Below are 20,491 nucleotides of genomic sequence, written 5' to 3' on the forward strand. Positions count from 1 at the left end.
AAGTACTTGTGGTAAAAGTCTCGATACAGCAACGTCACCTGGGCTCCAGTATCTAGTACAGCTTGGGTATAGATGCCTTCTACTTGTATCTAGACTATAGGGGAAGGCCCCACCAGGTTATTGGCAGGTTTCCTGTGGGTGACATTATAGTTTGTGCTCTAATCAGCCTCTTTAAGAGTAGTGGAGTTGGTCTAACTACTCTCCCAGTAAGGTGTGCATTGATTTCCTGCCTTTGTCTTCCCTTCCCTGAGGGCTTAATTTCTCTTGTTTTTTTGGTAAGGAAGGTGAAGGGGCAACAGATGGCTTGACTTTGGAGCATGGTTTTCCCTTGGAACTCTCAAATAGCTCCTTCACTGAGGTCCCCTGAAGTTCCCTGCCAGCTTAGGGAAGAGTAATTTCTGTAAGACTTTCAGAACTTCCGTGACTAGATGAGGGCTGATGCTAGTCTTGGGACACTTGGCCCCAACTTCTCCACACCCGTAACATCTCTTTTCTCATCCTTGGGAAAGTTTTGGCTCCCCTTGACGAGTCCCTTGTTCTTAAACCTTTGCTTGGGTCTCCATCACTCCCATTAAAGCATAATACTTCTGGGTTTGGGCTTGAGCTACCTGAGCCATCAGTTCGGTTGGTCCAAGTTCACTTGCTGGCTTGTTAGTGTCAGGAATGGCCTGGTTCAGACTCAGTTCCACTATCCTCATCCGAGAAACCCATTTCCACATGAACAGCTCGAGCCACAACTTTCTCTCTATTTCCAGCGGTAGAGCTCAGTTCTCTCGTTCTTTGGCTTTTCTCTTCTAATAGAGCCTCCTCTTCTCCTACTTCTCTTATAAATTCAGGGTATGTAGGCACCACCTTGGTTCTTTTCAGTAACAGCTTTAATACAATGGGATGGTTTGGCCAAGCCCCTTGCAAGACTCAGTCTAGGTGAGCCTGATCAACATCCTTTGGATCAATACCCCTCTTGAAGATAATTAGATGCAGCATCCTGTCTACTCGAGATATGTATTCAGACATACTCGCCCCTTTTTGTTGGTGAGTGTGGTTGAATTTGTACATCAGGTCTGCGGTAGTTTCAACTCTCCCGAATACAGTATACAAAGCATCTATATAGTCCATGGCAACACAAGTTTTCTTTCCCAACCTCAGATTACAGATCACACCAGCCGCCAGGCCTCGAAGGCTCTCACAGCCTCTGAAACACTCCACTCTGAGTGGAGGCCTGAAGGGAATGGCTCATCCAAGTTTCAAAGTCATCTTCCCCCATAGGAGTCGGTAACTGCCCTGAGAAAAATCTGAGCCTCCGACAGCTCTGGTTGGCATTTCCATACCTGTTTTTTACTAAGCTATCAACTAGCCAGCTCATATTCGTGTAAAAAGAGAGGGGAGGAGGGGCGTGGCCTGAACGAGACCCGGGATGGCTGCTTGAACAGAGCTCTCCCGCATACCGAGAACTAAGAAGCTTCTTCCCGGCATCTGACACCACTCATTTCATCATGGGCAAGCCCAACAGAAGTGCCTCAAACCCCCGCATGGGGAAAGAGACTGACACACAGGTCAGCCACAGCATACTGGACTTATTCCGGTCACGTACCTCAGGCAAGTCCGCGGCTTCTCAGGCGTCACAGGCCTCAGCTGCACACTCCCCGAGCAGCGGGTCTGACACACAGGCAGACAGGGAGGATACAGGCATCCCCCGTTCTTATAAATTCTTTGGCAGCAGCAATTTCTGATCTAAAAACAGACGTTCAGACAATAGCGCACTGCCTTGAAACTATGGAACAGGCCTCACAACTACACGCGGCGGCCATTAAACAGGTGCAGTGCACTTATGACACTCAGCTGCCACACTTACTGTAATTGCTTCGCCATGTAGAGGATCTTGATAACCGCGGCTGCAGACATAACATAAGGGTAAGGGGAGTCCCTGAGGTGACTGAGTCGGCAGCCATACCACAGGCCATATGTTCAATTTTCAATGACCTTCTAGGCCAACAGACTCCCCCATTGAAATGAAGAGAGCCCACCGTGCATTGCGACCCCCACCCAGAGATTTGGAACCCCCAAGGGATGTTATATGTTGTATTGTGAACTTCCCACTTAAAGAAGAGATTCTCCGCAAGGCAAGAGAAAGAAGGCGCATTATGTACAATGACACTAAAATTAAACTGTTCCAAGACTTATCCCAAATCACATTGCAAAACAGAAGCGTGTTGTGCCCACTGCTGGAAGCTCTCCGCTCCTGCAACATTCAGTATAGATGGAAGTTTCCTTTTGGGCAGTCAGCTTCTGCCAGCGGTCGCTCTGCATTGCTGCGCACACCAGAAGAGCCACAGTCTTTCTGTGACCAGCTCAATCTTCTTCAATTGAATTACCGGAATGGTATGCTTTTTACTTCCCGAATGAACCCTGGTGCCAAGTCTCCTCTAACCCATCACCAAAGGCCCAGAGACATCGCTCGAGGCGCCGACGACTGGATCCCATCTCACCTGAACCTTGCTCTCCGTGTAGAGATCTGAACCAGTGAAGTCCTGGAACTGCAGGAACCCCGCGTAGAGACCGGCTAGAAACCTAAGCCGACACAGGGACTCACAAGTATCGCTCTATGGGTACCACTACTGCCAGTTGGAACATTCTCTTTAAGTTGTACCTGTTGTACACAATTAACATTACCAGCACAACATGACTCTCTTGCACTGTTGCAGGGTTTATATAGATGACTTATGAGTCTACCAGTTACCTAGTCTGAATGTTGGGCAGACCCTGTGAGATGGAGTGGAAAGGGTCAATTAGACCATGCAGAAACTCTACATTAAGACACTCCATTCAGCTGCCTCAATAGCAAAACTGGAACATATCCGCAGACATGACTCTTACGGCTAAAGTCCAGATGGAACTGCCTCAACACACACAGGGTGTTTAAAGGTCTCAACCTGACCTGACCTAGCCATTCTAATATCTTTACTTTTTCCCTGAGGATCCGGATCTCACAGATTCAGATCCAGCAAAATGGTCATACTCTTTAAACTGGTTTGTTATTAGTTCATATCCGTACTGAATATATTGTGTTTTGTTTATGACTGTGCCCATTTGTCTGCCTCCTCACTGTGTCCATCTCCCTGCTGTCTCACGTACCTTGATCTCCAGCGCTGTGACATGCAGTCTAGTCAGCGGCCAGTGTAACAAAGCCCCACCTCCGCCTCCTCCTCGTCCCTCATTCGTGATGGAACACTGAGTCAGTTCTTCCAAGCAGTGAGTCAATGTCCCGCCTAACACAGGTTGTGGTGCTCCTGGAGCGATATCTTTAACGCTTACATGGTCAAATTTTATGCGGTTGGTTTACTATTTTATTATCCTAAAGTTCAAGCTCCCGAGACTCACCCTTAAATTATAGGCTCATGTAAGTCCTCGGGGTTGCAGGAAACTGTTGATCTCGTCCATACTACTACCCCACGAGCAGTAGTATTTATACTACATCTACTAACCCACCGGCTCTATTTCCTCCCATTTTTTTCTTTTTCTTCTTTCCCTCTTGTTTAGGTAATATAGAACCGCTATTTTTACCTCCGGTACCTACTCCTACACACAGCTGTGACCCTCACATGAGCATTCCTAATTCCTTTCTCTATTTCTGTCCTTACGTCTTCTTTCCCCCCTCCATTTTCTTTTTGATTCAATTCATACCCTATTTCCCCTAGCTTCCCTCCTCTAGCCTTTTTCTTTATTTGTGCTCTGGCTCTCTTTCCCCTCCCTCCCCCCTCCCCCCTCCCTCCTCCCCCCTCCCTCCTCCCTCCTCCCTCCTCCCTCCTCCCTCCTTTTTTTTCTCTCCTCTCTCCTTCTCCCCTTCTCTTTCCCAATTTTTGCTCCCCCTTGCTTGGGACGTCCTGTGCATCTCTGCTCCCCCTTTGGTAGGCCCTCCACTGGGATTTGGAGTTCCTCTCATCCAGTAACTCGCCAGGCCTTATTAGGTCTACACCTCAGCAAACCATGCAGAAGATCCCAAAAAATCAACCGTCTTTATCATTAAAATGTGTTTTGCTTAACATGAAAGGGTTAAACACCGCAGAAAAAAGATTGCAGGTCCTGTCCGCACTCTCCAAGCATAAAGCCCAATTTCTCTTTCTCCAAGAGACCCACTTTAGATCGGACTCTATACCCAAACTTACCAGTCACCTGTACCAGACAGCGATTCATTCCACTAACACTTCTGCTAAAACTAAGGGAGTATCCATTTTAATTTCCAAACATGCACAATTCAATATGAAAGATTCCCTCATAGATCTAGAGAGTAGATTTATTTTCATAAAGGGCCAATTCGCTTCCAAACCAGTAACACTGGCCAACATATATTGTCCAAATGAAAATCAAGTTTCATTTAATAGGAAGGTAGCTAATTTACTGTCTGCCTTTACTGAAGGAATAATCATCCTGGGAGGGGACTTTAATGTGCCACTGAATCCCGACATAGACACCACTACTTCTACTCTGACATACTGGGCCTTACGCCAGATCAAATTGCAACTGCAGAATCTAACTTTGCACGATACTTGACGCACTTTATTCCCAACAGAAAGAGATTACACGTTCTATTCTTCCCCATTCCAAAAATATTCTAGAATTGATTATTTTTTTCTCTCCCTTATCTTTAACCTACCTTACTCAAGCACTAGAGCCAATGTTTTTATCGGATCATCATCCAATCTCTTGTACTTTGACCTTTCCTGAAACAGTGTACAGAACTAAAACTTGGAGATTAAATCCTTCTTTATTGAAGCACCCAGACAATCTTTCCAGACTCAAATAACAAATTCAGCTATACTTCATGGAGAATGACACACCGGGTATCTCCCCAATAGGGATGAGCTTCGTGTTCGAGTTGAACCCATGTTCGACTCGAACATCGTCTGTTCGCCCGTTCGCCGAATCGTGAACGATATGGGGCGTTCGTGTCAAATTCGTGTGGCGTGTCACGGCCCATAATTCACTGCTGCATTGCAGTGCATTACTAGCTGATGATTGGCCAAGCATGCACTATGACCCGCATGCTTGGCCAATCACAGCGCTGTCTGAACAGAGAGCCGTAATTGGCCAAAGCCAAGGAGGCTTTGGCCAATTATGGCTCAGGGGATTTATTACACGCCCCACACTATATAAGGCCACCTGCACGGCGGCCCTGTGTAGTGTGTGTTCCAGCGTTCATAGATAGAGAGAGAGAGAGACAGACAGTGTCATTTGATTTGAGTTAGATTAGGCAGAATAGTCAGTCAGTTAGCTGCACTTACAGTGTATTGTGTATATATATGCATCCCAGGTGTTGCATATATATATATATATATATATATATATATATATATATATACACTGTATTCAGTTTAGCTAGATCTGTTCCTGTTATCTTCTTACTGACAGGCAGGCTTGTCTTGTTACAGTATTTACAGCTACCTGAAGAAAATTGCTGGTGTTCTTTTGATCCTATTAGTACCACAGTCAGGCAGCTAGACTATTTACAGTTAGTGCAGTGCGTCCTGCTCACAGTGTTCAGCTAAAACTACAAGTTAGTGGGGTGCGTCCTGCTCACAGTGTTTAGCTAAACCTACAAGTTAGTGTGGTGCGTCCACCTCACAGTGTTCAGCTAAACCTACAAGTTAGTGCGGTGCGTCCTGCTCACAGTGTTCAGCTAAAACTACAAGTTAGTGCGGTGCGTCCACCTCACAGTGTTCAGCTAAAACTACAAGTTAGTGCTGTGCGTCCTGCTCACAGTGTTCAGCTAAACCTACAAGTTAGTGTAGTAAGACCTCTGCACAGTGCTCATCTAAAGCTACAAGTTAGTGCAGTGCGTCCTGCTCACAGTGTTCAGCTAGATCCGTTCCTGTTATCTTCTTACTGACAGGCAGGCTTGTCTTGTTACAGTATTTACAGCTACCTGAAGAAAATTGCTGGTGTTCTTTTGATCCTATTAGTACCACAGTCAGGCAGCTAGACTTTTTACAGTTAGTGCAGTGCGTCCTGCTCACAGTGTTCAGCTAAAACTACAAGTTAGTGCAGTGCATCCTGCTCACAGTGTTCAGCTAAAACTACAAGTTAGTGTGGTGCGTCCACCTCACAGTGTTCAGCTAAACCTACAAGTTAGTGCGGTGTGTCCTGCTCACAGTGTTCAGCTAAAACTACAAGTTAGTGTGGTGCGTCCACCTCACAGTATTCAGCTAAACCTAGAAGTTAGTGCGGTGCGTCCTGCTCACAGTGTTCAGCTAAACCTACAAGTTAGTGCAGTGAGACCTTTGCACAGTGTTCATCTAAAGCTACAAGTTAGTGCAATGCATCCTGCTCACAGTGTTCAGCTAAAACTACAAGTTAGTGTGGTGTGTCCACCTCACAGTGTTCAGCTAAACCTAGAAGTTAGTGCGGTGCGTCCTGCTCACAGTGTTCAGCTAAAACTACAAGTTAGTGCTGTGCGTCCTGCTCACAGTGTCCAGCTAAACCTACAAGTTAGTGTAGTGAGACCTCTGCACAGTGTTCATCTAAAGGTACAAGTTAGTGTGGTGCGTCCACCTCACAGTGTTCAGCTAAACCTACAAGTTAGTGCGGTGCGTCCAGCTCACAGTGTTCAGCTAAAACTACAAGTTAGTGCGGTGCGTCCACCTCACAGTGTTCAGCTAAACCTACAAGTTAGTGCGGTGCGTCCACCTCACAGTGTTCAGCTAAACCTAGAAGTTAGTGCGGTGCGTCCTGCTCACAGTGTTCAGCTAAAACTACAAGTTAGTGTGGTGCGTCCACCTCACAGTGTTCAGCTAAACCTACAAGTTAGTGCGGTGCATCCTGCTCACAGTGTTCAGCTAAAACTACAAGTTAGTGTGGTGCGTCCACCTCACAGTGTTCAGCTAAAACTACAAGTTAGTGCGGTGCGTCCACCTCACAGTGTTCAGCTAAACCTACAAATTAGTGCGGTGCGTCCTGCTCACAGTGTTCAGCTAAAACTACAAGTTAGTGTGGTGCGTCCTCCTCACAGTGTCCAGCTAAACCTACAAGTTATTTTTTTGCGAGCTCTGCACAGTGTTCAGCTAAAGCTACCTGTAGAAGGTTGGTGGTGTCTTCCTGATCCTATCACTACCGCAGACAGCTAAAAAAGCTACAAGTTAGTTTTTTGCGAGCTCTGCACAGTGTTCAGCTAAAGCTACCTGTAGAAGGTTGGTGGTGTTCTCATACTACAGGCAGGCAGTTGATTTTGCTAGCTGCAGTATCAGTACATATATATATATATATATATATGTATATATATATACATATATATATATATATATATATATATATATATATATATATATATATCCCAGCTTAGTGCAGCTACAGGCAATTAGTATGTCTGAAAGGCCAAGAAGGAGAGGCAGACAGTCACAAGCCAATAAGAGAGGGCAAGCAGGCTCTGTGTCTAGTGCTGGTCGTTGAGACGGTGCATCCTCATCAGCACGTGGCCGTGGGACACGCTTGGCCTTTTTTTCGGCAGCTGGCCGTGTTGAGCCGCAACATGCGGAAGACTTGGTCGAGTGGATGACCAAGCCGTCCTCATCCTCCTCATCCTTTCTCACCCATGCCCAGGGTACTTTGGCAAAGCAGCGGCCTCTTCCCCTGGTTCAATGTCATCAGTGACTCCTTCCCTAGCCCCACCATGTCCTCCTGAGGAGTCCCTCGAACAATTTGACCACAGTGTTGGGTACATGCTCCAGGAGGATGCCCAGCGTTTGGAAGGCTCTGATGTTGATACTGAGCTCGATGAAGGCAGTAACGTGAGCACGGACAGAGGGGGTGCCCAAGAAGGACAGCAATCTGGCAGTCATGCTCCCCCTGCTACAGCATACTGCCAGGTTTGCTCCAGTGATGAGGAGGGAGGGGATGATGATGTCACTGACTCAACGTGGGTGCCTGATAGGAGAGAGGAGGAGGAGGAGGTGGCATATCACCAACGAGGCAGGATGCCCTCCAGGGGCCAGCCTAAAGGCAGCATCTTGACTGCATCACACCCCAAAGCTCCACATGTGCAGGGCGCTGCAGTCTCTGCGCGTTATTCAAAAAGTTCTTTGGTGTGGGCCTTTTTTGAGACGAGTGCATCAGATCGCACCGCTGCTATTTGCAACATATGTCTCAAGTGTATCTCGCGTGGCCAAAACATCTCCCGCTTGGGTACCACATGCTTGACCAGACATATGTTGACCTGCCATGCAGTTCGTTGGCAAGCGTATCTAAAAGACCCACACCAAAGAACAAAGAGGACCTCTCCTTGCTCCTCATCAGCTGAGATCTCCAACCCCACTATACCTTCAGTCCTCCCTGAGACCTGCACTGAGAGGAATGAAGGTGTAGAATTAGGTGTGTCACAGCCAAGTACTTGTGGGCAATCTGCTTTTGGTACACCGACGTCAGATTGTACCAGGCAAATTTCCCTGCCCCAGCTGCTGCACCGCCGAAAGAAGTTTGCTCCCAGCCATCCACATGCCCAGCGGTTGAATGCTAGCTTGGCAAAATTGCTAGCACTTCAACTGCTGCCTTTTCAGTTGGTAGACTTTCTCTAGTTTGTGGAATGTGCGGTTCCTCAGTGGCAGGTACCCAAACGCCACTTTTTCTCACGGAAGGCGATTCCGGCTCTCTACCGGCATGTGGAAGGCAATGTCCATGCCTCGCTGGACAGGGCGGTCAGCGGTAAGGTGCATATTACCGCTGACTCATGGTCCAACAGGCATGGACAGGGACGTTACCTAAGTTTCACGGCGCATTGGGTGACTCTGCTGGCAGCTGGGAAGGATGCAGGACAAGGTGCAGTAGTGTTGGAGGTTGTTCCGCCACCACGCCTCCAAAATGCTAATGATTGTGACACACCTCTCTCCTCCACCCCCTCCTCTTCTTCTTCCTCCATGGCCTCTTCCTGTGCTTTGTCCTCGGAACCAGCGGTGCTCCGTAGCCGTTCTAGGGGTTACGCAAGTACACAGGCCAAAAGATGCCATGCGGTGCTTGAGCTGGTGTGCTTGGGGGGCAGGAGCCACACTGGGGCAGAGGTTCTGTCAGCTCTGCAGGGGCAGGTTCAGAGGTGGTTGACGCCACGCCAACTTAAGGCAGGAATGGTGGTTTGCGACAATGGCACCAACCTCCTCTTTGCCCTCCGACAGGGACAAATGACCCATGTGCCCTGTTTGGCTCACGTCCTTAACTTGGTGGTGCAGCGGTTCTTGGGCAGGTACCCGGGCTTACAGGATGTCCTGAGGCAGGCCAGGAAAGTCTGTGTGCATTTCCGCCGGTCATATAATGCCAGTGCTCAGCTGACGGACCTCCAAAAGGAGTTTAACCTGCCCAAGAACCGCCTAACCGCCTAATGACATGCCCACCAGGTGGAACTCAATGTTGGCCATGCTGCAGCGGCTGCACGCGCAGCAGAGGGCCATCAATGAGTACCTGTGCGACTATGGCACCAGGACAGGGTCAGGGAAGCTTGTTTTTTTTCCCCACGCCAGTGGGCCATGATCAGGGATGCATGCACTGTCCTGTCACCATTTGAGGAGGCCGCGAGGATGGTGAGCAGTGACAGTGTATGCATCAGTGACACTGTCCCCCTTGTCCACATGTTGGAGCACACGCTGCGTGGAATAATGGACAGGGCACTTGAGGCAGAACAGAGGCAGGAAGAGGAGGACTTCCTTAGCTCTCAAGGCCCCCTTTATCCAGACAGTGTTCCTGCGTGCCCGCTGATCACACAGGAAGAGGAGGAGGAGGAGGAGGAAGAAGATTGTGTCAGTATGGAGGTGGAGCCTGGCACTCAGCATCAGCAGCAGTCTTTAAGGGATCAGTCCCAAGAAACACATGGACTTGTACGTGGCTGGGAGGAGGTGGCTGCGGACCATGTCATCCTTAGTGACCCAGAGGACTCCGGACCGAATGCCTCCCTGATCCTGCAAAGCCTGCGTAAGGATCCTCGTATTTGTGGTATCAAGGAGAAGGACCAATACTGGCTGGCAACCCTCCTTGATCCACATTACAAGGGTAAGGTTGCGGACCTTATCTTGCCATCGCAGAGGGAGCAGAGGATGAAACATCTTCGGGAGGCCTTGCAGAAAGGTCTGTGCAACACGTTCCCAGAGACTGGGAGGTTACAAACTCCTGTTTCTGGACAACGTGTTGCTGAGGCTTCGGTCAGTCAAAGAAGGAGCGGTGGAGAAGGTGGCCGCCTGACCGATGCGTTCAGACAATTTTTTGGTCCGCAGCCCCAAGGTATGATCGGTTCCAGCAACCATCGCCAGCGTCTGTTTTACATGGTGCAGGAATACCTAGGGGCAAGATCTGACTTGGACACCTTTCCCACCGAAAATCCTCTGGGTTACTGGGTCTTGAGGATGGATCACTGGCCAGAGCTTGCACAGTATGCAATTGAGCTACTGGCCTGTCCTGCATCCAGCGTTCTTCCGGAACGCACATTCAGTGCTGCTGGAGGCTTTGTAACCGATCACAGGGTGCGTCTGTCCACCGACTCGACTTCATAAAAATGAATCAGTCTTGGATCACCACCAGCTACCAAGCACCTGATGCTGATGTAACCGAATAATTTTTTTTGAAATCTCAGATCCCTTCAAAGACTGCCTATGCTGCTGCTGAGTGACTATCCTGTTATGCTGAGTGACTATCCTCTTCCTCCCCAATGTTCATGCTGATAGCTTGTAAGAACATTTTTGGTTCTGGGAACTGCCACCAGTGGCTAAGGCCCAATTTTTCTGCCCCTGTTTAACAGGGCCATGTAATTACAATTTTTGATGCAATACTTTGCAGCAGGGCTCATTCCTGCGCTCCAACTAGAGTATCTGTGAGGGGTTGCAGTGTTGTGGCACCAGCACCAGTGCCTTAGGCCCAATTTTTCAGCCCCTGTTTAACAGGGGCATGTAATTACAATTTTTGATGCAATACTTTGCAGCAGGGCTCATTTCTGCGTTCCAACTAGAGTATCTGTGAGGGGTTGCAGTGTTGTGGCACCAGCACCAGTTCCTAAGGCCCAATTTTTCAGCCCCTGTTTAACAGGGGCGTGTTATTACAATTTTTGATTCAATACTTTGCAGCAGGGCTCATTTCTGTGTTCCAAATAGAGTATCTGTGAGAGGTTGCAGTGTTGTGGCACCAGCACCAGTGCCTAAGGCCTAATTTTTCAGCCCCTGTTCAACAGGGGCATGTAATTACAATTCTTGATCTAGTATTTCACAGCAGGGCCTATTTCTGCACCCACCAAGAGCGAGTGAGGACTTATAGTGTTGTGGCACCAGCACCACCACCACCAAAGGCCCGATTTTTCTGCCCTTGTTCAACAGGGGCATGTAATTACAATTCTTGATCTAATATTTCACAGCAGGGCCCATTTCTGCACCCACCAAGAGCGAGTGAGGACTTACAGTGTTGTGGCACCAGCACCACCACCACCAAAGGCCCGATTTTTCTGCCCTTGTTCAACAGGGGCATGTAATTACAATTCTTGATCTAATATTTCACAGCAGGGCCCTGTGAGGGCCTACAGTGTTGTAGCCACAACAACACCTAGGGCCCAAATTTCTGCTGAGTGTATAGGGCAGGCCCCTACTTTCAAACATCTAACTTACAAACGACTCCTACTTGCAAACGGAAGGAGACAACAGGAAGTGAGATGAAATCTACCCCTAGGAAGGGAAATTCTCTCCTGTAAGAGTTAATATGGGAAAAACATTTCTCCTTTCCACTGATGCTTTCCAATCCTTGTTCCACAAAAAAACCCAAATTTTCAAAAAACATTTGTCATTGGGACAAAAAGTGAGGTGAAATCTTCTGAAGAGGAGGAAAGACAGCAAAACAAATGTCACAGGGGTGATAACCCTTCCCTATATTTTCCAAAAAGCTTAAAAAAGATTTTTTGGCTGGAGCAAAACCCGTTAAAAATGTACCCGTTAAAAATTACAAACAGATTCTACTTAACAACAAACCTACAGTCCCTGTCTTGTTTGCAACGCCTGTATACTGCTGTTCAGAGTATATAGGGCCTGGTGGCCCCACACCTTTCCTTATTTTAATTTGGGTTCGGGGTTCCCCTTAATATCCATACAAGACCCAAAGGGCCTGGTAATGGACTGGGGGGTACCCATGCCGTTTGTCTCACTGATTTTCATCCATATTGCTAGGACCCGACATTACATTAAACCCGCAAGCAGTTTTAAATGAGATTTTTTCCTTTAAAAATGACATTTTGTGCAGGGACTGTTCTAAACACGGGAAACACGCGCCACTTTACAGGCATACTATAGACACACCCCAGGTATGATATTTAAAGGAATATTTCACTTTTTTTTTTTTTACTTTAAGCATCATTAAAATCACTGCTCCCGAAAAAACGGCCGTTTTTAAAAGTTTTTTTTGCATTGATACATGTCCCCTGGGGTAGGACCTGGGTCTCCAAACCCTTTTTAGGACAATACCATGCAAATTAGCCTTTAAAATGAGCACTTTTTGATTTTGAACGTTCGAGTCCCATAGACGACAATGGGGTTCTAACGTTCGTGCAAATTTTCGGTCTGTTCGCAGGTTCTGGTGCGAACCGAACCGGGGGGTGTTCGGCTCATCCCTACTCCCCAATCTTGCTATGGGAGGCCCACAAGTGTGTGATCAGAGGAGAATTATTGGCTCTAGCGGCAGCTCCTAAAAGAAAACACCAGGAAATGGTCGAGACACTAATAGACAAAATCCATAGACTTGAAACTATCCACAAACACTCACAATCACAAAAATCCTTACAAGACCTACTACACACTCGCTCCCTTCTGCTTGAAGAATTAGGGAAACGTACAAAACACCAATACGTGCTTCTTCAGAAGGTATTCTACGAGCACGGCAATAAAAGTGGAAGACTTCTGGCAAGGGCAGTGCAAGCCTCGAAAGCCTCTCTCACAATCCATCACATATGCGACCGACATGGTACATTACATGCGACTAATGAGGACATAGCTAAAAACTTTGAGAGGTACTGCTCTAAGCTGTAAAACCTAAGTTCAGAAGACACAAACCCAATGTCCCCAGAATCAAGAAGGGAGGCAATTGCAGATTTTTTAACCCAGTATGGCACACAAACAATTACTAAATAGCAGGCTGAGGAGATGAAAGGCCCAATTTCAGAACAGGAAATACAGACCGCCATGAAACAAATGAAACCAGGTAAAAGCCCAGGCCCTGATAGGCTCTCATTACAATATTATAAATGTTTCATGGATGTCTTGTCTCCTAAGAAGATCTCGACTTTCAATGCCCTCTCAGGACCTAATATTTCCACAGGTCACATGTTAGATGCGCATATAACGGTCCTCCCTAAGGAAGGTAAAGATGTCACGCAAGTATCAAATTATAGACCCATTTCTCTACTTAACGTAGACATAAAACTATATGCGAAGATCCTAGCCAATAGACTGCTACCCTTCCTTCCCAACCTCATATCTTTAGACCAGGTAGGTTTTGTTCGGGGTAGAGAGGCCAGGGACAACACTATACGAGCATTAAACATCCACCATTGGCTGACATCATCTAAAACCCCAGGTTTTTTTTTGTCGATGGACAAGGAGAAGGCATTCGACAAAGTGGCCTGGGACTACATGCGTGAGGTTTTGAAAGTGATAGGACTTCGGTTGCGAATGCTGACCCATATTCTGGCATTATACTCCAACCCTGTCGCATGTGTACGGGTAAATGGCCACCTGTCGGACGCCTTCACCAATGGCAATGGCACCCGCCAGGGCTGCCCCTTGTCCCCCCTGATTTATGTCCTTACCGTGGAACCGTTCCTAAACAAATTGAGATTGAACACTAATATCACGGGAATCCAAATAGAGGGCAGGGAATTTAAAGTAGCCACTTATGCGGATGACATTCTATTATCACTGAGGTCACCCCTTATTACCCTGCCAAACTTGTTGAAAGATATAGAATATTTTGGCACCCACACGCATTAAATATCTTGCTTACCCCACAGGACACAGAACGTTGCCAGCACTCTTTTCCATTTCAATGGAAAGGCGATGCAATTACATACCTGGGTATCCAGATCACTACTAAATTGGCCGACTTGTATAAATACAATTTTCATGTAACTCTGAACAAAGCAAAAGCGGATCTAAAAGCCACGGCAGGTTTAAATGTCTCATGGTTTGGCCGTTCAGCCTTGCTTAAAATTACTATTCTCTTCTCTATTTATATTTGATGCAGACCATTTCAATCCATTTTCCGAAAGCCTTCTTTGGGACGTATAGGCAGGCCTGCTCAAAATTTATCTAGAAGGACTCCCCACCACGTATCAAATATACTCGGTTGACTCGCGCCAAGATTAAGGGGGGGATAGGCTTGCCTGACCTCTATAAATACTATTTAGCTTACCATCTCACCAGAATCGCTGACTGGAATATCCATTATGATAAAAAGTTATGGGTACATATAGAAAACTCTTTTTCATGATTCCCAATTCATGTTCTCCCTTGGCTTCTGCCTAGACACTGGCCAACAGAGTCCTTGATACACCCACTCATTCATCTATCCCTGGTGTCCTTCACATGGGCAGCTAAATCTACCGCCCTTTCCTCTGCTCCAGGGCCCCTAACCATGCTAAAAGGAAATCCTGATTTCCCACCAGGAAACATAGGCTCATTTCTAAATCGCGAATGGCCCTACAAAGATATGAGGGCGCATCACTTCTTTTCGAAAGGTGCCCCTTGCTCCTATGACAATCTGGTAGACATTTCACTAACCAAATCCTTCCCCTTTTGGACTTATAGGCAGATACGGAACTTCCTGTCCACACAACCAACATCATCAACATGGACAAGGCAGCTCACACCATTCGAATCCCTCTGCACAAGAAAAACGCCACAAAGGCATTTAATATCCTTTATCTACACATTGTTACTAGAAGAGCCTAACACCACTAGAGAGCCCACACATAGGGATGGGCTGAACAACCCCCTGTTCGGTTCGCAGCAAAACATGCGAATAGGCAAAAAATTTGTTTGAACATGCAAACACCGTTAAAGTCTATGGGACACGAACGTGAAAAATCAAAAGTGCTAATTTTAAGGGTTAATATGCAAGTTATTGTCATAAAAAGTGTTTGGGGACCTGGGTCCTGCCCCAGGGGACATGTATCAATGCAAAAAAAAGTTTTAAACATAGCCGTTTTTTTCGGGAGCAGTGATTTTAATAATGCTTAAAGTGAATATTCCTTTAAATTTCGTACCTGGGGGATGTCTATAGTATGCCTGTAAAGTGGCGCATATTTCCCGTGTTTACAACAGTCCGAGAGCAAAATGACATTTCTAAAGGAAAAAAAGTCATTTAAAAGTACTAGCGGTAGCTCCGGCAGCTATAATGAATTGTTGGGTCTCTGCAATACTCATAAAAGTCTTTGAAAGAAATGGCCTGGGGTTCCCCACAGTGCATTACCAGGCCCTTTGGGTCTGGTATGAATATTAAGGGGAACCCCAAACCAAAATTTTTTTAAAAAATGGCGTGGGGGGTCCCCCTCAAAATCAGCTGTTTTTAAAACTTTTTTTGCATTGATACATGTCCTCTGGGGCAGGACCCAGGTCCCCAAACACTTTTTATGACAATAGCTTGCATATTAACCTTTAAAATTAGCACTTTTGTTTTTTCCCATAGACTTTTAAAGGGTGTTCTGCGGCTTTCGAATTTGCCGCGAACACCCCAAATTGTTCGCTATTCGGCGAATGGGTGAACAGCCAATGTTCAAGTCGAACTCATGTTCGACCCGAACAGAAAGCCCATCCATACCCACACGCAAAGCATGGGATAGGGAATTGCAGATTTCCTTATCCAATGAGGAATGGGAAACCATACACGAATATGCACACAATGGCTCCATGAACATAGCAATTCAGGAAAATTGCTATAAAATCGAAACACGTTGGTACAGAACTCCTCTCCTCCACAAATTCTCACCATCTATACCTAACATAACACATGCTGGAGGTGTGGTACAGCAGAAGACACTATGCTCCACATTTGGTGGGACTGTGATTCCATCCAATCTTTCTGGAAAAAGGTACATGATATCATCACTAAGGTCACCACATACACCTTAAACTATACTCCAGCGCAATATTTATTGCATCACACGACAATGTCTAAAACTGATTACTACAAATCACTAGCTATGCACATGGTGAATGCGGCGAGACTTTGTGTTCCGATACATTGATGATCTAGTACCCCCGCAACTGTTAAAGAGTGGTTCGCCAGGCTCTCCAAAATAGAAGAGATGGAGGAACTGATACATATTTCCCAAGAGCGGATACAAAAATTCACGAACATATGGGCATGCTGGACCCAATTTAAGACGACCACATACTTTCAAATTGCCAATTCCTAGATAATGAATCGACAAGTGCATTATGTATATTGCTCACAAAAAATTGGGCATGGGGGGGAGCAGAGACGACAGGGCATGTTATTTTTACCCCACTAATCCATACCACGCTGACTTCTCTTTCCTGTGTTCCCCCCTTTCTCCAGTTTCCTTTTCCCATTCTTTACCTACAGTTTCCCTCACCCCCCCTTTCTTTTTTTTTTCTTTTCTCCCTCTCTTAAGTCTTTTCTTCTTCCTTCACTCCCGTTTTCGTTCTTGAAATTGGGTTTCTGATAATCTTAACGTACCAGATATAGCCGGGTTGTTGTCCATTTGCATATAGAAATGATTAGGTTTATAACTAATGTGCTAAATGGAGAATATGCTTGCATGATTCCCTGATTGATTTGCAATTTGTCTTTCTCTCTGGTACACAATATGACCCGAAGAACATTTGTAGTTCATAAAACCTTTTGTATGATGTTCATGATGTTCAAAATGTAACATTTATCTGTTATTGACAATAAAAATTTATGGAAAAAAAAAAGAAAGGGTGGGGAGGGGCATTAGCCCCTTCAGAGTCGGCTCCCATGGATACGAGGTCCTTCTCCTGAGCCCTTGAGGATGGCTGCTTCTCAACATGCTCTCCCCCCAATTTAAGTGGGATCACTCTAGCAATCACCCCTTTGGCTAGACCAGGGGTGTCCAAACTTTTTTTAAAGAGGGCCAGATTTGATGAAGTAAACATGCGTGAGGGCCGACCATTTTGCCTGACATTCTTTGAACCATTAAAATGTGGTCTAAGTGTGTTCATCTGAGCACTAATACACTGCGCAACAAGAATTTTTCTGCCTTTGTGGCTGTGTGTGGTGAAGAGATGAGCTTGGGCGTGTTATTTGGCTATACCGTATTTATCGGCATATAACCTGCACCTTCACTTTAAAAAGGAAGTTTCAGGAAAAAAAATAAATTTGAAATAAAGAACTGTGAAGCAAAATAAGGGTCAGTTCCCATCTTCAGCCTCACAAATGCCATGAACGCAGCAGCCCCACCATTGCCATTAATGCAGCAGCCCCACCATTGCCATGAATGCAGCAGCCCCACCATTGCCTTGAATGCAGCAGACCCACCATTGCCATGAGTGAAGCAAAATAAGGATCAGTTCCCATCTTCAGCCTCACAAATGCAATGAATGCAGCAGCCCCACCATTGTCATGAATGCAGCAGCCCCACCATTGCCATGAATGCAGCAGACCCACCATTGCCATGAGTGCAGAAGACCCACTATTACCATGAATGCAGCAGCACCCCCATTGCCATGCATGCAGCAGCCCCACCATTGTCATGAATGCAGCAGCCCCACCATTGCCATGAATTCAACAGCCCCACCTTTGCCATGAATTCAACAGCCCCACCATTGCCACGAATGCAGCAGACCCAGCATTGCCATGAGTGCAGCAGACCCACTATTACCATGAATGCAGCAACCCCACCATTGCCATGAATGCAGCAGCCCCACCATTGGCATGAATGCAGCAGCAACCCCATTGCCATGAATGCAGCAGCACCCACCACTGCCATGAATGTAGCAGACCCACCATTGCCATGAATACAGCAGCACCCCCATTGCTATGATTGCAAACTCACCATTGCCATCAGTGCAGCCTGATAGATGCCCATCTGCAGCCTCAGAGGGGACGGGGAGGGGGGCGGGACAAGCAAAAAAACAGATTACATACAGGAGAAACTCCTGTTTTCTTGGCAGCCTCTTTAATAGAAAGTCCTGCCTCCTTTGATGGACAGAACAGTCATCCAATGGCTGCGCAGGAGACGGGACTTCCTAATACAGACGCCGCCATGTAAACAGGAAATACTCCTGTATGTACGGCACTCATTCCGCCCCTTCTCTGTCCCCTCCGAGGCAGCCAGCATCAATATCTTTTGTGGCCCCGATCATTGCCATGAATGCAGCAGCCCCACCATCGTCATGAATGCAGCAGCCCCACCATTGCCATGAATGCAGCAGCCCCACCATTGGCATGAATGCAGCAGCAACCCCATTGCCATGAATTCAGCAGCCCCACCATTGCCATGAATGCAGCAGACCCAGCATTGCCATGAGTGCAGCAGACCCACTATTACCATGAATGCAGCACCCCACCATTGCCATGAATGCAGCAGCCCCACCATTGGCATGAATGCAGCAGCCCCACCATTGGCATGAATGCAGCAGCAACCCCATTGCCATGAATGCAGCAGCACCCACCACTGCCATGAATGTAGCAGACCCACCATTGCCATGAATACAGCAGCACCCCCATTGCTATGATTGCAAACTCACCATTGCCATCAGTGCAGCCTGATAGATGCCCATCTGCAGCCTCAGAGGGGACGGGGAGGGGGGCGGGACAAGCAAAAAAACAGATTACATACAGGAGAAACTCCTGTTTTCTCGGCAGTCTCTTTAATAGAAAGTCCTGCCTCCTTTGATGGACAGAACAGTCATCCAATGGCTGCGCAGGAGACGGGACTTCCTAATACAGACGCCGCCATGTAAACAGGAAATACTCCTGTATGTACGGTACTCATTCCGCCCCTTCTCTGTCCCCTCCGAGGCAGCCAGCATCAATATCTTTTGTGGCCCCGATCATTGCCATGAATGCAGCACCCCCACCATCGTCATGAATGCAGCAGCCCCACCATTGCTACAAATGCAACAGCCCCACCATTGCCATGAATTCAGCAGCCCCACCATTGCCATGAATTCAGCAGCCCCACCATTGCCATGAATTCAACAGTCCCACCATTGCCATGAATGCAGCAGCCCCACCATTGCCACAAATGCAGCAGACCCACCATTGCCATGAATGCAGCAGACCCACCATTACCATGAATGCAGCAACTCCACCATTGCCATGAATGCAGCAGCCCCACCATTGGCATGAATGCAGCAGCAACCCCATTGCCATGAATGCAGCAGACCCACCATTGCCATGAATACAGCAGCACCCCCATTGCTATGAATGCAGACTCACCATTGCCATCAGTGCAGCCTGATAGATGCCCATCTGCAGCCTCAGAGGGGACAGGGAGGGGGGCGGTACGAGTGCCAACAGATTACATACAGGAGAAACTCCTGTTTTCCCCTGCCTCCTTTGATGGACAGAACAGTCATCCAATGGCTGCGCAGGAGATGGGACTTCCTAATACAGAGGCCGACATGTAAACAGAAAATATTCCTTTATGTACGGCACTCATTCCGCCCCTTTACTGTCCCCTCTGAGGCAGCCAGCATCAATATCTTTTGTGGCCCCGACCATTGCCATAAATGCAGCAGCCCCACCATTGCCACAAATGCAGCAGCCCCACCATTGCCATGAATGCAGCAGCCCCACCATTGCCATGAATTCAGCAGCCCCACCATTGGCATGAATGCAGCAGACCCACCATTACCATGAATGCAGCAATCCCACCATTGCCATGAATGCAGCAGACCCACCATTACCATGAATGCAGCAACCCCACCATTGCCACAAATGCAGCAGACCCACCAGTGTCATGAATGCAGCAGACCCACCATTACCATGAATGCAGCAACCCCACCATTGCCATGAATGCAGCAGCCCCACCATTACCATGAATGCAGCAGCAACCCCATTGCCATAAATGCAGCAGAACTCACCATTGCCATGAATGCAGCAGACCCACCATTGCCATGACTGCAGAAGCACCCCCATTGCCATGAATGCAGCAGACCCACCATTGCCATGAATACAGCAGCACCCCCATTGCCATGAATGCAGCAGCCCCTCCATTGCCATGAATGCAGCAGACCCACCATTGCCATGAATGCAGCAGCACCCCCATTGCCATGAATGCAGCAGCCCCACAATTGCCATTGATGCAACAGCCCCACCATTGCCATGAATTCAACAGCCCCACCATTGCCATGAATGCAGCAGCCCCACCATTGCCATGACTGCAGCAGCCCCACCATTGCCATGAATTCAACAGCCCCACCATTGCCATGAATGCAGCAGCCCCACCATTGCCATGACTGCAGCAGCCCCACCATTGCCATGAATGCAGCAGACCCAACATTGCCAC

The sequence above is a fragment of the Aquarana catesbeiana genome, linkage group LG02 (assembly GCF_042186555.1).
Source record: "Aquarana catesbeiana isolate 2022-GZ linkage group LG02, ASM4218655v1, whole genome shotgun sequence".
In the NCBI taxonomy this organism is placed as follows: domain Eukaryota; kingdom Metazoa; phylum Chordata; class Amphibia; order Anura; family Ranidae; genus Aquarana; species Aquarana catesbeiana.